This window comes from Protomyctophum bolini (assembly GCF_963924005.1).
Source record: "Protomyctophum bolini genome assembly, chromosome: 5".
Lineage (NCBI taxonomy): Eukaryota > Metazoa > Chordata > Actinopteri > Myctophiformes > Myctophidae > Protomyctophum > Protomyctophum bolini.
This window is the reverse complement of record NC_137866.1, coordinates 17,042,620-17,058,985: the sequence shown is the minus strand read 5'-3', so window position 1 is coordinate 17,058,985 and position 16,366 is coordinate 17,042,620. Positions and strand designations below refer to the sequence as shown.

Below are 16,366 nucleotides of genomic sequence, written 5' to 3'. Positions count from 1 at the left end.
CTAATTTTAAATGTATTTTCAGTTTAACAAGAAGCTGGGGTGATGGGGAGACCCTATACTGATCAAAGACTAACAGATTATCATCATCTGTAAGATGGCTGTCACTCATCTGTCTGTTTATTATACTTTTCTAAAGACAGTAGGATATACAGTAATTGCACTATGACCTTTGTCCGCTTATTAAGATGTTTGACCCCTTGATAAAACACAGTGAATCTACTACGCACAGCTAAAATACCTATTTCACACTAAATTTCCAAGAATCTGCTAATAATATCCGTTCAACCTGGAACATCATCAATCAACTTCTCAATAGAAAAAAATCAACCCCTGCACTCCCTTCACATTTTGAGTGACAGTAAAGTTCTAAACGATCCGTATGACATTTCATGTGGTTTTAATATATATTTTTTGCCAATGTTGGTGCCTCACTGTGAAATCAAATTAAGGAGACTGAGCAAAGCCCACTTTACATGTCTGGTTGCTTTTCTGCTATTGGGCATTTCACGCCACCTAGTGTTCCTGAGGTGTTGGAATTAATGGCTGACCTAAAAGTATCAGCTGCAGGTCATGACGAAATCTTTACAAAGCTTTACAAACTATCGCCCCAATATCAATCTTGCCCTGTTTTTCAAAGGTCTTAGAGAAACTAGTATATAAACGTATCTCATCACATCTAGAAAATCCTTTATGAACACCAGTACGTCTTCAGAAAGCAACGTTCCTCTTACATGGCTTTACTGCAACTTGTTGATCATAAAGCCAGAGATAGAAGAATGGGTTTGCCTTGGGTACATTTCTGGAATTATAGAATGCCTTTGATACAGTCAATTATGATATATTGTTAAAGAAAATGAAGTAGGCTACAATGGTTTCCAAGGTCACATTCTAAAATAGCTTCAGAGTTATGTATTTGATCGAGAATATGTTTCCATAAATGGTATAGTTTCAGGCAGGACGACGCTAAGTTATCCTTAAATACAAAAAGGTCTAATTTTATTCTCTTTGGTGGAAAAAACTAAAAATATTGTACAGATACTTGTAAAATCACTATTAATGATACTGAGATATCTCAAGTCTCCTTTATAAAATTCTCATGAGTTTTAGTAGATGAGAAACTCGGCTGGAAAGAACACATCAATCTAGATTGCCAACAAAGTTTCTAGATCACTTGGTGTCATCAGACAAATTAGTGGTCTGGTCAATCAAAACAGTTTGCTTACTTTATATTTTAGCTTGATTTACCCACATTTATTGCAATATGGTCTGGTCTGGCCAGCACTTATGTCTCTTCACACAGTTTACCTAGGCTGGTTGTTAGAACTGCTACTTTATCAAAACGACTGATCACTCTGCTCCACTTTTCAAAATGCTCAATTTACTTACTGTTTTCCAGATGAACACTTACAAGCTTAAACATACACCCAACTCCATCCCAGGGCCTTTTAGTAATTACTTTCAAACTAATTCTCAAGTCCACAAATACAACACTAGACAGGCTACTCACCTCCATCCCCCTCTTTATCGTACTAGTCATGGTCAGTTTTCTATTAGATACAGAGGTACTACACTTTGGGACAAATATTCTACTGGTTTACAACTGTCTTCTCTGAACTTGTTTAAGAACAAACTGAAGGTTGTCCCAATGTCTTAGATTATCAAGTATATTTGAATCATGTTGTAGATTTTTCTTAATATACTGCTACTGTCTACTGGAAATTATTGATATCTTGTTATAATGTCTTTATTGTATTTTATATAGGTAGAGGCCTCGTATAAGCCCACAGGGCTTCTTGCCTCCTCCTGGCACTTTCCCTTTTTTTTCATGTTTTAATGTATTGCTCTATACTGTGCTCAAATCAAATCAAGCCAGTGGGAAAAAGAGAAATGCTGCTATATCTTAATCTTAATATACCAAGATTATATGCACAATGCACATGTATAGCCTACATACATTTGATGATGCTCTTGAATATATTTTATTCCCTCCTTGCTCTATTTTACACTCTCTTCCTTTCTTTAATATTTTTTTTATTCTACTGTTATTATCTGTGCTGCTGCATTGTCTGAAGGAAGCCAAACCAAAATAAGTTTTACTCTTATATACCTTTACACAAGATTTAACAATAAAGTACAACCTTGAACCTTGAGGAGGTACATTTTGATACCAATACTTTTGAATTTCTGACTTTTACCTGTAACAGAGTATTTCTATGTTTCCACAGACAGGCACATGGCAGTTCTGCATGGGGGTCTATTGGTAGTAGTGGGGGATGAATGAAAAGGGGCAGGGGAAGGCGTAATTGAGCTGTGGGCCTGAAACCCATGGCCCTAGACCTGGGCCAGCTGAAACTGGGTTTTGGGCCATGCAGGGGCAGGCTGTTTTTGTATTTGATTTTTTATTTGTAGGGGGAAATTCAGTTTCAGCTTCACCCAGCTGATGACTATACTCAGACAGTCTACTATGAGCGCAGGTAGGGGTTAAGGGGTGACACTTCGCTGGGAGGCAAATCAGTGAATTTCTGATTACCAGACTCTCTCTCTCTCTCTCTCATATATATATACGTGTGTGTGTGTGTGTGTGTGTGTGTGTACAGGATCTCCTCACTGGTCAACAAAAACACCTTGAAGACCTTAACAGGAGCCCTCGTACAAGGTTTCTTTGACTATGCATGCACCTCCTGGTACCACAGCACCTCAAAGGCCCTTAAAACTATGCAAGATGCTGTACTCTGTCGACGACAGAGTACAGCATCAAAGGGCACCTATGGACAGCTGCAATTCGAAACGGGCCCCCGTAAAATCTGAATCCCGCCCACCCCTTTTTCCGCTCACTATTGTTTCTTTTCCCTTTTTACCTCCTTTATGATGAATTCCTGTTCTGTTCTTTGACTACCGGTATATAGAAGTGTCTATTTGTACGTCTCTAAATGTTTTGATGAATTGAACAAGGTGGACCCTCTTGTAAACACGTCCACTCACAGTTAACAGTCTTTGTATTGAGTTTGTGCTTGAAATGTACTGTAATTCTATATTACTTATATTAATATTAATACATATTTCAATCAATCAATCAGTGTGTGTGTGTGTGTGTGTGTGTGTGTGTGTGTGTGTGTGTGTGTGTGTGTGTGTGTGTGTGTGTGTGTGTTAGCATTATCATACCAGGATATAATTATTTTCAGGATAGAATATTTTCTATTTGTGATAAAGGTAAAAGGAATTCAACTTTATTTGACAGACATTCGATTCTAGTCGCCGCTAGATGGCGATAAATAGCCGTTAATTCGAGCTAAACCAGGTCTTCAAAAAAAGGTCTCCTGTTCTCTCGCGTGAAGGAGCGCCATTTCGAAGCTTGGCCAGAAACAGAACAGCAGCACGCTCGAGCTCAGCTCATCACGGATGGATGGATGGCTATCAACTAGCAACATTAGCATGTGAGAGAGAGAAGAAACAGTGGAAATACAATACACGACGCGTCGACGGGAGGACAGCGAGACGAGAATACTATCCCAATTCCTTTTTTGACTCTATTCGTTTTCACATTAAAGGTGAGCACTGAGTAGTGTTTAGTTTACCTTACAACTGCTGTTGTTGGCTAAGCTAACTATCCTGAGCATTTGTAGCTAAAGCTAGCATCGGTGCTATTTTAAAATGCTAGCTGGTGGTGCTAATGTTGGCTGTATCAATCACCACGACGTCTCAACGTAATTATAGCTGGTTATTATTAATCCTCTCTCTGTTCAGTTGCAGTAGAAATAGACGATGATCTTAATAAAGTAGATCTCCGGTTAATAACGTGTTTATAACGTCGACAACTTGCTAATGTTTTAGTGTTTATGAGTGCGTCTCCTTCCGTGTAATGTTTGTTTGTTTTGTTGTTTGGTAAAAGCGGGTGACATTTTGCATCTCGTAGAGCAGGTTAAGATATTATTCAAAGTCAGATGGCTATAAGATGTCCTGATTATTGTTATAATAATAATAACAACGTGAACTATAATAAATAAACACAGATTGTGGCGACAGACGCGTAAATTTAATCACCGAGGTCTCTCGAGGGGAAACAGGCCCCACGCAGGGACCCTGTGGTCGGATTCAATGTTGTGTTGAATGGAGAGCCAGACATTAACCATTACCGTGAAATATATATCTCAGTTTAACTCAGAGGGTTCACGTGTAACGTTTTCTTTGTGCCCCTGGCTGTGAGTGAGTTAAATTAAGTTGGTGACATGCTGTTTATATTCTATAGGTGCCCTCCGGGGATAGGAGGAAGGAACAGTCGGCCATGATTAAAACATGCCTTGACTTGGCTAAAAATGGAAGATTTACACGAGACAGGGCAAGGTGTGAGCTTCAAGATCACTTATTTTTGGTGTAGAGACCTGTGTAGAACAGTAATTCTCAACCTTTTCAGGCTGCCCCCCCCCCCCATAAACATATTTTAATTTAGCTCTGGTCCATAGCTCTAATGTGTTGAAATGCAACGCATTAGAGCTATGGACCAGAGCTAATTTGAACTTGGACCCCCACCCCCTCCCCCAATAACCTATAACTGGTGGGGAACCCTGATAACAAATCTGAAAACAGTTCACCATGCCTCGCGTGAGCTTGTAGATAGCCGTTTTCAGGGATTTTACCTCGTTCTTAGATACTATTTGACCGTTTATTGATTACTTTTGACACAACTGAGGTGTTAAACGGGTCTTAAAAGTCCTTAAATTGTAACTTTAGAAATGTGCAAGCCAGATACCATGTATAGCCTACGCCCTACAGTCACACCTCATCTACACTGCCAGCGATGAAATCTCATTAGAATACATGTTTTTCATTGTGGCAGCAGTGAGTTCCTCCTGCTTCCCATCTGGTCTCTCAGGCAGAGATGAGATCCCAGCGATATGCGGACGTTAGAGGCAGGATCAATGCGAGACTGGTGAGCTATTGTAGCTGTGCCACAGCACAAATGTAAACACAACCTTCCTATTCGATTTGATCGATTGGTTCAGGACAGTTTTTCGAGAGATATCGCCGTCAGAGACTCTGAAACCTCGTTCCTTGCCGGTGTAGATGAGGTGTTATGCTGTATGACTGTATGTTGGTTTGTTTACTGAGTGAGAACACATTAGGCTAATTGTCTGGGAACCACCCTAAATAATTTGTTAACCCCCCCCCCCCTAAAGGGCTGAGAACCACTGCTGTACAGACTACAGAGCCACTTGGGTCCAGTTTACTACCAAGTCAAACTAGGGGTAGGCAACTATAGGTACGGGTGCCAACATTGGTGATCACTGGCACAATGGTATAAGCGTGAAAGTATTTAACTTTGAAAAAAATATATATATAAAAAAAAAACTATCGATTAAATTAAGCCTCAATGTGTATGCAAATTATTACATCCTGCACATGACATAAACTCTGGAGAGGGAGTCTGGGACATACAGTATGTTAGTTATTGAGTCTAATGGTCTTGCTCAAGGACACTTCGACACTAACTCTGGGGGAGCCTGGGATCGAACTGGGAACCTTGCGGTTCCCGCAACTCTACCCCTGAGCCACTGCCGCCCCTTCAGGGTTCAAGACAATTGGTTAAAGTATTAAATGTTATCTTTGTTTTGTTTCTTTTCTTTACAGGACAAAATGAATGAGGATTTAGACATCGAAGCCATGCTGGAGGCTCCATACCACAAGGTGGGTTGCCAGGTGACACCGTCCAGGCCTTGCTTCACTGTGTTAACCTGTTAGACACAATAGACAGAACACAAAGTTCAGACCTTTGTACTACTACTGCTTGCTATGATAGTTTTCCTTTACCGAACAATAGTGCATTCAATGATGTGGTGTTAGTAAGTGTGTTGACTCTTTCTAAACGCAATATATATATACAGAATTATGAATAAAACCCCATCTATCTCTTTTTATAGACTTGCCTAATGATATCTCACCTCTACTACCATGAATTCACCTTTGATTCCAGTGTGAACTGTGAAAAAAAGTAAGGTAGTTATTGCGCAATGTGTTGATGTACTGTGGTTCCCCTGTTAGGGCTTAAAAAAGAAAAGAGGCTCAAGTTTTTTTTTGAAACATTACAATCACCTATTTAAGTTGCAACAAGGTGAATGCCAATGGATGATTGATGAGCGCATTGTACCTCTCTTGCAAAGGAGGCAGTATTCACATGTATAAATGTGCATAGCACAATGTGCATTTTAAAGGCGCACTGTTAGGGCTGGGCAATTAACCAGAAATATATCAATATATTTGTTTTGTTCACAACTTATTTTCTTGTATATACCAACGAATCGACATGAAACATTTAAATAGATTTTTCATAATCAACTAAGTCCATTAGTTTGATTTGAACCACTTAACCCTGTATTGTACAATGGTGGCATAACCAAATTAGTGAAACTAAGCCAATCTACAAGCTCACAACATGTTGAATCGCGGCGTGTTGTGAGCTTGTAGATCTGCTACCGTGTTAACCTTTTTTTCTCCATAATTATGTATATATCATTAATGTGACATAATGGTGGTATTAATTTGAAAGGCATATGGCCCAGCCCTGCGTCCTTGTTAGTCCGTTATTACATGGCTCCGTCAGCCTGGTCAGTGAATGTTATTGTATGTAGCCTGCATCACATTGCTCTCTTTTGTCTTATCAAAAACATTTGAATGACATACCATTCCTCTTGTCGTACAAGACTTTAAACTACACTAAATGTCATATGTGTCATATTGCAGTAGTTTTAAAAAACTACCACCATGTAATTAAACATGAAGCGATATGGGATTATTTATTATCTTATATATGTGCCAAAAGTGTACTGACAGCAATTGTAGCTTCTTTGTTATGCTGACAAGAGAGCAATGTCAGAAATCTAAGCCACATAACGGTGAATGGAGATCAAATGCTTTTGGATATGAAATATGAATACTGCCTCTTTGCCTTGGTCAACTATAATTGCTGTCAGACTTGTTAAATCCGCATCTTGACTTTGCATGCAACATGAACACCAAGAGACATTTCTTACCTGGTTGTTGGTAAATGCAACTATTCAGCTTCCATCTCATTTGTAAAGTTAAGATTCTTTTCAGTAAGCACATCACTTTCCTGTTTGAATGAAATGCCTACATTGATAAACATCAATTGACTTTGACAACAGATGGCAGAAAAATACCGTAGTTAAAAAAAAATGTGGCTGAACTAGACTGGATTTTTCTTTTCACTTTTTTTATTTTATTTCTTTTTACAAATTTTGGGAGTCGACCTTACTAAGCAGTGTGAATCCCTGTTTGCTTCAGGGCGAGATGTGTGACAGAGGTGGCATCGAAGCCCTTACAGTCCAAGAACGAAAATGGGTGAAGATCACTGGATTGAACGTCAACCACACACAGGATCTCTTTTAGTGGCCGTGCGCCCCCAATGTGTGGCCTCACGGGGCACAGCTTATAGGCACAGATAGTGGTATTGGTACGACATTTTTAGAAGCCGGGGAAGTGGGGGGGAAAGAGGGAGGAAGGAAGGTGGCCAAAATAATGATTAAAGCTTAACTGAAAAGTGGTGCTAATGTTGGATTGCTCTTCTTCCCATAAAAAAAATCATGACTTTGTTTGGTAGCATTGAGTTACTCAACACTGTAGTTTAATGTAGAGACTGGGGTAGGAAGGGAACCTAGGTGGGGGGGGGACAGTTTTGTGTGAATTGAGTATTAATTGTAATGTATTGTGCATTTTCTCTTGTCCCGCCCTCCTCCCCCAACCCCCTTTACCATCACCACTTGAAATGTATCCACTTCGTCCTCACGATGTGCTTCTATCAACCTTGTTAGGATGACATCAAGTCCTCTCATGCCAACGGACATGAAGAGCGCAGCAAGAAGTGAGTTCACATTTGGTCTTTTTGATATATGTATTTGGACCAGGACCCCCATCTTTAAAATGTTTTGTTCCAGGGACCCCCAGAAGATGAGTGTTATGTTAAAAAATATATATATATATTTACAAAAAATGGCAGATATGCTCTTCTCGCGCTGTGAGATTGTGGATCTTCTATGTTTGAATAGCCAACACAAATGGCTAAATTGGTTGTGATTCTATGTTTCTACCTTTGCTGGGGGGCCCCTGGAACCTCCCCGAAGGACACCTTGGGGGCCCGGGACAGCACTTCGAGAACCACTGCTTAACGATATTTATTGTTTGTGTGAATGTTTGTTTCTTTCTCTGTATGTTTTTGTTGCGTGTGTGTGTGTGTTTGTGTGTGTGTCACTTGTGTAGAACAATGTCACATTTTCTAAACGAGTTGTAAATTTAAAATATTGTTAAAATGATATCCCAGTTGTGCAAGCAGATACGCTTGTATGTTGTCTAATTTATGTTGTGTCGTGACTCGTGACTTCGTCTCCAGACAAAATGAACAACCCATTTGACCTGAGGTCGATTCAACAAATGCCTTCTTTTAAATACTGTTTTCTGAAAACCTTATATCTAAAATGACACGGATGCTTTCCTGGATTGAGTGGCTTGAAGAAAATGTAACCGGCATTGTGCACCGAATAAAACAAAGCCAATTTTCCTTCTGGTAAAACTGACCGTCTTAATAACGGACTGCTTGTTCCAGGAAAAAGAAGAGTCGGAGTAGGAGTCCTGGCCCGACCAAGAGAAGAAGCCGCAGCAGGGACAGGAAGAAGAGCCGCAGGAGAAGCAAGAGTCCGCACAAAAAGCGGAGCCGCAGCAAAGAGCGCCACAGCAAGGAAGGCCACAGCAAAGAAGCCCACCGTAGCCGCTCCCGTAGCAAGGAGCGTCCCGGGCGCTACAAAGCACGCAGGAGCCCCTTGTATGTTCATGTTGGCCTTTACACGATTTACGATGATGGCCCATCACATCATGTAGTCATTATTATTTGACCCTTTTAACTACTCGAACCCCAGGAGCCACGTTCTGGGGGAACATAGGCAGATCTACAAGTTCGCAATGCTTTGTGAGCTTGTAGATCGGAGATCGGGCATATTTTTGGCAGAAAGTACAGTCAACCCGGTTCCAGTTTGCAAGTATAGAAGGTGTAGAAGGCATAATTATCGCTTTGTACTGTTGACTACCACCACTGTCGCCGGTGGGTGAAAATATTATACGTCCAAAACTGTTATTAAGAAATGGAAACGTGAACTTGTGTTCCAGTGGATCCAATGTAGTTATTATTTAGGCAAGTTCTAATAGTTAGTTAGTAGTAGTTAATTTGCTACTTTTGCGTAGCACTTGTTTGATGGGAATCAATTCATTTACAAAAAAATAATCTGGAGATTCTGCCAGAATGTTTTAAGATTAGTCTATTCTGTGTTGGGGAAACGGTAATATATCATGTGTGTGAATGTTCATGCTTTAGTATCTCTAGTATTGACATGAAACAAATCTTCTTCCAGCCGCAAACGTTCCAGAAGCCCCTTCAGAAAAGACAAGAGTCCAATAAGGTGAGATACATGCATTTCATTGGCATTTTTGGAACTGTACTGAACAATGGCCATGAATATTCAGTTTGACATAGCATGCGTTAAGCTGTGTGTTAATCACTTGAACCTAAGCCCCCGGTGTGGCCAAAGCTAGAACTGCAGGCATGTGAAGTCCATGCACAAAAGAGTGTGCAGCTGGGGTTTAACATGGAGCACTCGTTCATGAATCGATTCAGGCGCGTTCAGGGAGATTAGCATTTAGCACTTCCGCATTTTAGGTGCCCTAATCAAGCAATTGAGCAAGTAGGGCGTTCTTTCGGGTGCTTCAAACGCCACTGAGCAACTTTCATTGAAATGAATAGCTGGGGGCAGAGCAGTCCGCTCTCTAGTTTATATATAGACGAATCCAGGAACGGGTCTCATGGTCGCAGCTTACGTATTTCCTGTAGGCAGACTCGACGTAGCTCACCAGGCGCACCTCTTCTACTATAGTGAACGACAGTGACTGATGTTAAGTCTGCCTCAAACGTTACTCTTTTACCTGCTTTTTACTAACGCTAACATTACAAAGATGCCCAGAACATCGGGATGAACCTGTGTAGTTTATGGCTGCTCCAAAAGTAGTGGCAACATAAAAATAAAAAAATATTTTTATTTTATTTTATTTATGTTGCCACTACTGTTTGGGCAGCCATAAACTACACAGGTTCATCCCGATGTTCTGGGCATGTTTGTAATGTTAGTGTTAGCAGGTAAAAGAGTAACGTTTGAGGCAGACTAACATCAGTCACTCTGCCGTTCACTATAGTAGAAGAGGTGAGAGTTTAAACCCGCACCTACGTTGAGTCCGCCTACAGGAAATACGTAAGACCATGAGACCCGTTCCTGGATTCGTCTATACCTCTATGCTTGAACCCCCTAGCGTCCCTATTCTATCTGTGAATGTTAGGCGAAAATAGCCCATGTACAAGCTCGCAACATGTCGCGCAATCTTGTGGGTCGCCTGTCTTTGTTAAAAGAGAGAGGCCTCGTGGACCCTGGTAGTAATTTGGTCGTTTGTTTCTTTCAGACAACCAATTGACAATTTAACACCGGAGGAGAGAGATGCCCGCACAGTCTTCTGCATGCAGCTCGCTGCAAGAATCAGACCACGAGACCTGGAGGATTTCTTCTCTGCGGTGGGAAAGGTACGTTGTTGTTTGCAGCTCTTCTAGCTCTGGCCATGCAAGTTGCAACAGTTCAATTCAAACCAGTACATTTATTCATGTTTGTAATGTTAGTGTTAGTAAAAAGCAGGTAAAAGAGTAACGTTTGAGGCAGACTAACATCAAGCGTCCTTGGGTTTCTTGAAAGGCGCTATATAAATCCAAGTTATTATTATTATTATTCGATTAGTATAAAATTATCGCTTTTAGTAAAATAAGTAAAAAGAGAACGGAAAATGGCAGATATAAACGTTAAAATGCGACTGGCAAGCGTGTTTGTCAGCAGTTTTATTTTTTAAGTTGTACTACAAGTAGTTTTTCAGGACCTGTTAGCTGAGAGACTCGAGAGATGAAGCAGGGACCTCGATAGTTGCAGCCTATGCTTTTGACCCATTAAAAGCATCTGTGCTTTAGATTTTAGCGATGGCTATTTAAAAAAAATAGAAGATATACAAGCTCACAGCGAGTCACTTCGTGCCGCTCTGCGAGTTTGTACATCTGCTATTTTTTAAGAAAAGCTTGAAAGAACTACTGGTCTAGAAGGCATTTGTGGAATCTGTTTTAATCACTGTCTATGTACTCTGAAAGGTCTTAATTCACCTTCGCTGCTCTTGTTCCTCCAGGTGAGAGACGTGAGGATGATCTCGGACAGGAACTCTCGGAGGTCGAAGGGCATCGCGTACATCGAGTTCCTGGAGGCCACGTCGGTGCCGCTGGCCATCGGTCTGACTGGACAGAGGCTGCTGGGAGTCCCCATCATCGTCCAGGCCTCTCAGGTACATGTATGTATATGGTTGGACGTTACACCTTTACACCTACACACACACACTGTACAACTAGCTACATGCACACACCACCTCTTTATTGCCTAGGTAGAAACTGGATTAGCTTTTTATGGATGTGAAAAATAACATTACATTATAATCTTTGTTTTAAAATTAGGAAATGCAGACAGGGAGAATGCAAAACAGGTTTTATAGCCGTTTAGGATGTTAGATAGTTACCGTAGATGTTACACTTGAACTCCTATTCTGGGGGGAACATTTGCTGAAAATAGCAGACCTACCAGCTCACAAGTTCAACGCATGTGACTCGTGAGTTTGTAGATTGGCTATTTTCATCCTACAAAATCGCACATTTAGGACTTAGACAAACACAAACCTTTCCAGTCCTTTCAGTTTATTTAGCCCTGTGTTGCTTCCTCCCACTCTCTCTCTCTCTCTCTCTCTCTCCCCCTCTCTCTCTCTGTCTCAGGCAGAGAAGAACCGAGCTGCAGCCCTGGCCAACAACCTGCAGAAGGGCAGCGCGGGGCCCATGAGGCTTTACGTGGGCTCGCTGCACTTCAACATCACAGAGGACATGCTCAGAGGGATCTTTGAACCTTTTGGAAAGGTGGGTGTGTGCAGGGATGAGATGAAGAAAATTACAGGATCAATGATTGCGCGCAACGTTATCTCAATGAAAATATGCTTAAATCCTACAATGACACTTTTGTTTAACCACTTGAACCCCCAGCATCCTTATTCTGGGGGTTAGTTATTCACAAGCAGTGTTAAGGATTTGGCTTTTTTGAAAGCAAGAGTTGCTACTCTCATTGTTCCATGTTATGTTATGACATTCTTTACATTTTTCATCCATAGATTGAAGGTATCCAGCTGATGATGGACAGTGAAACTGGACGATCTAAAGGATATGGCTTTATATCGGTATGCATGTCTAGTGTCTACACTTATGTTACAGAATTGCAATTACACGGAACATCATATACATTTAATATCATTGTTGTCAGGCAGAAACCTTGTGGATCCACTGGTGCACAACACATTATGTTCTTGGACATACAAGGTTTCCGCCTATATTTTACGAGATGAGATTTGTCTGCTACACGTAGGATCCTTTTCTTGTTTGTGGTGGGACGGACGGGGACATTATATTCTTTTTGTCTGGTGTTGACAGTTTGCAGACGCGGAGTGTGCGAAGAAGGCCCTGGAGCAGCTGAACGGCTTTGAGCTGGCCGGAAGGCCCATGAAGGTGGGCAATGTGACGGAGCGTACGGATGCCTCCACCGCCAGCTCCTTCCTGGACAACGACGAGCTGGAGAGGACTGGCATCGACCTGGGCACCACGGGACGACTGCAGCTCATGGCCCGCCTGGCAGAGGGTGAGCCATGTGCACACTTTACAGTTTTTGCTAGGGTTGATCCGATCCCGTGATCGGAAATCGAGGGGGCGATCGCGTCATTTTCAAATGATCTGAATCCGATCGGGAGCAAAAATAATGAACTGCTGCAAAATTTCAACAATGCACAATTTATTATATATTATATAAAAACGCTAAAGTAAAGTCTACTTTTTTCAGATTTTTCTTTGTACTTTTCCTGCCTTTTTCCTTCAACACCAAATGTCTTTACCAAAGATATCTACGAGCTTGTTGATAACTTTACTGAGCTTGACATACAGTGTGATCTCCAGCCATGGCAGCAGGTGGTGCTGTTTCGTTGTCTGGGTGGGCAACTAGCCCTTCGCTGAGTCCCACCTCAGCCCATTTCTGGCCAATACCACGTTAGCGACGGTTACTAAGGATTCTGGTCAAGCTTTCAATGCGGGTCAAAAACGGTTAAGCGGTGTCAATAAATATATTTGCTGTAGCATGTGTGGACCTCAGAAAGAGGGTTTTTCTTACCTTGTTATTTTATTTACTATTAAACTGCACAACGGAGCGAAATAATTCATGGAATGGACTAGTTTGCTCATAACAAGGTAAGAAAACAAACCCTCTTTCTGAGGTCCACACATGCTACAGCAAATATATTTATTGACACCGCTTAACCATTTTTGACCCGCATTGAAAGCTTGACCAGGATCCTTACTTGGTAACCGTTGCTAACGTGGTATTGGCCAAGAACGGGCTGAGGTGGGACTTAGCGAAGGGCTAATTCTCTGACCAAAACTTTGCACTTGTGGATGTTTTGTCATGCATGTTTTTAATACTTTAGTCTTTTAATTTTGCACTTTGCTTCAATCTTTTCCTTTTAGTGAAATATACCGAAAATGTAGAACACTAACTTTGTTTTTGGCATTCTCTGCTCGGCAGACCAAACTATCACCACCAGTTTTATATTATGATGCTCACAGGCTAGCTTACAAAGGTCTGGTCTGTCAGATGGACGGACTGGAAGTGGTTGCTACGGTTTACTAGTCTGATTTATTCCTGAGAACTGAAGTGCACACATTAAATTGTTTCTAATTCAACTACTTGCTTCCAGTTTGACAACTTATACCCAACCCTAGCAGCTTGGCGTTGTCAACATCATGTAGTCGTGAATTTGGTTAGAATAAAAAATAAATGTGGTCTCTCTCTCTGTCTGTGTAGGAACTGGATTGAAGATCCCCGCAGCGGCCCAACAGGCCCTCCAGATGAGTGGCTCCATGCCATTTGGATCCATGCCAGCTCAAGCTCAAGGTTAGATACTAGACTACATCAATTTGTTTTATGTTTATTCAGTAGCTCCTTGTAATGTTTATTCAGTAGCTCGTTGTAATATTCTCAAGTGACGGATTATTTATTATAGAGCACGTTCTGGTGGGAGATTATTTATTATAGAGCACGTTCTGGTGGGGTATAACAATGTAACTGATGACTAACTCTCCAGCTGCTCCAACCCCTGTCCAAGCCATGAACCTGCCAGCACAGCCTCTGGCCACGCACTGTCTGCAGCTGTCCAACATGTTCAACCCACAGTCGTAAGTACTGCCCAACAGTGGAAAGCCATAAATCATTGATTTTTGGAGAGGCGTAGATCACAGATTACCAGTGTTTTGACTGATAAAACGTATTGTTTTCCAGAGAGAATCTACCTGGCTGGGATACTGACATCAAAGATGATGTCACTGAGGAATGCAACAAACACGGTGGAATCGTTCACATTTATGTGGACAGGAACTCTGCCCAAGTGAGTGGAGTGGAGGGGAGGGGAAATAACTGGTTCTTGGGGCATGTTGGGTTAGCAAAATTCACTCGCGTTACCACTCAGAAGAAGACCATGCTAATTTCTTGCCCTTTTCTTTCTCGTACAGGGGAATGTATATGTGAAATGTCCCTCAATACCAACCGCAATGGCCGCTGTAAATGCACTTCATGGCCGCTGGTTTGCAGGTATGTATTCTTGATTTGATTACAAATAAAAACTAGTGGCCAGGATGGCTGTGCAGCCAGTGGCATTAATCCACCATGTGTTATTAATCTGTACCGAGCTGACCTTGGTCAACTAAGTATTGGTTTACAAAGTAATAAAAGCTGATACTTATTCTGATGCCCATAACTTGCTGAATACTGAATCGAAATACTGGTCAGTATACTGACCTGACGAAGATCTATCAAGATTGAGTGTATCAGCATATTGAGTTTGTTTATTCAATAAAGTTATTCTTTACCAAAAGAATGGTGTGTAAATTAACTCTCATCAAGTGATAAGCACATACAAGCACTTTGGTTGTATCGGCATAATTAGTTCAAGATTTGTGTCTTGTATTATATTGTATGTTGTTGGAAGATGCAATGTGGGCCCCTTTTCATTCTTCTTCCCTTTCTTCTCTTAGGGAAAATGATTACTGCTGCATACGTTCCCCTCCCGACGTACCACAACCTTTTCCCCGACTCGGTAACGGCAAAGCAGCTTTTAATGCCGTCACGCCGATAGGTCGTACCTGTGGTGCCAGGTATACCGGATCTAGTAGATGAATGTACATACATTTGTTTTCATACATTGAAATCTTTGAACAGTGGCTGTGAAGTAATTATCAGTTGCTCCTGTTGTGCTACAGAGACTTTAGGCAGGTTCTAAATTGTATTTCAATTTCAGTTTTTTGGGGGGGGGGTTGTGGGGGGGGGGGGTCGTCCATGAAAGACGGTACCACAGAGAGACTGGTTCATAGGAATCATCTCGGTACCGTTTGAAAACCCATTATTACATAAACAGGCTTCTTCAGTAGCTGCCTTTACAACAGCCATTAGCTTGTTTTATATTGTTTTGTTTAGGATTTATTGAGGCAGTTGCATTGAGTGGAAAGGAAGGCCCGGCATTGTTCCCAGAGCATTTTTTTTGTTTTTTAATGGAATCTGTTTATAAAAAGATCTCTGTGCAAATAAAGCATTTTAATTGTCATCTTTTTGTTTTGTATGAGGTCTCTTAATCAAATTGTGTGGCCCACTCAAATTAAGTCCCATCAGAGTTTGCAGGAAAACCGAGACATTGAGATTTATGCACAGCAGGAAACAATATTTGTTTTGTCTAATATATTTTTGTACTGTCAATTTTAAGCAAGATGTTACATTAAATATTGACTGTCGACAGTTTGAGACCTGTTTTCCTGGTTGCTTGTCATGTCAATGAGCTTCAACACTACGAATCACAAAACCAAAATTACAGGTGCTCCCCCCCCCATCTGCAGGAAACTATGATTTCAATATTCTTGTACAAATAAGCTTGAGTGCAGAAAGCTAGAAGTCACATTTTGTTAGTAATTCATTTGAGTAATTTTCTCCTTGGAAGTTTTATCACAACTGGAGTCGATATCGATATGTAATTTGTAATAAAAGTCTCGTATACAAGCGTTGGTGTCCTTCATGTGAATTGTCATTTCCAGAGGTGTAAAATAACTATTTAGTAGAGTATAATTTTTATTTTATTTCTTACTTTACTGGAGTATTTCCAGTTTAACACC

At 41.0% G+C, this 16,366-nt stretch overlaps 1 pseudogene across 1 annotated transcript; it reads left to right on the top strand.

Annotated features, from left to right (window-relative positions):
- The first annotated feature begins 3,362 nt into the window (after window positions 1–3,362).
- On the top strand, window positions 3,363–16,253 carry LOC308316106 (RNA-binding protein 39-like; annotated as a pseudogene). The gene is made up of 16 exons (XR_013966201.1): window positions 3,363–3,548; window positions 5,626–5,682; window positions 5,916–5,986; window positions 7,824–7,873; window positions 8,612–8,827; window positions 9,411–9,458; window positions 10,507–10,624; window positions 11,266–11,418; window positions 11,897–12,034; window positions 12,283–12,348; window positions 12,599–12,803; window positions 14,016–14,105; window positions 14,296–14,386; window positions 14,490–14,595; window positions 14,720–14,798; window positions 15,242–16,253. The product of XR_013966201.1 is annotated as an RNA-binding protein 39-like (transcript).
- The last annotated feature ends 113 nt before the right edge of the window (window positions 16,254–16,366 follow it).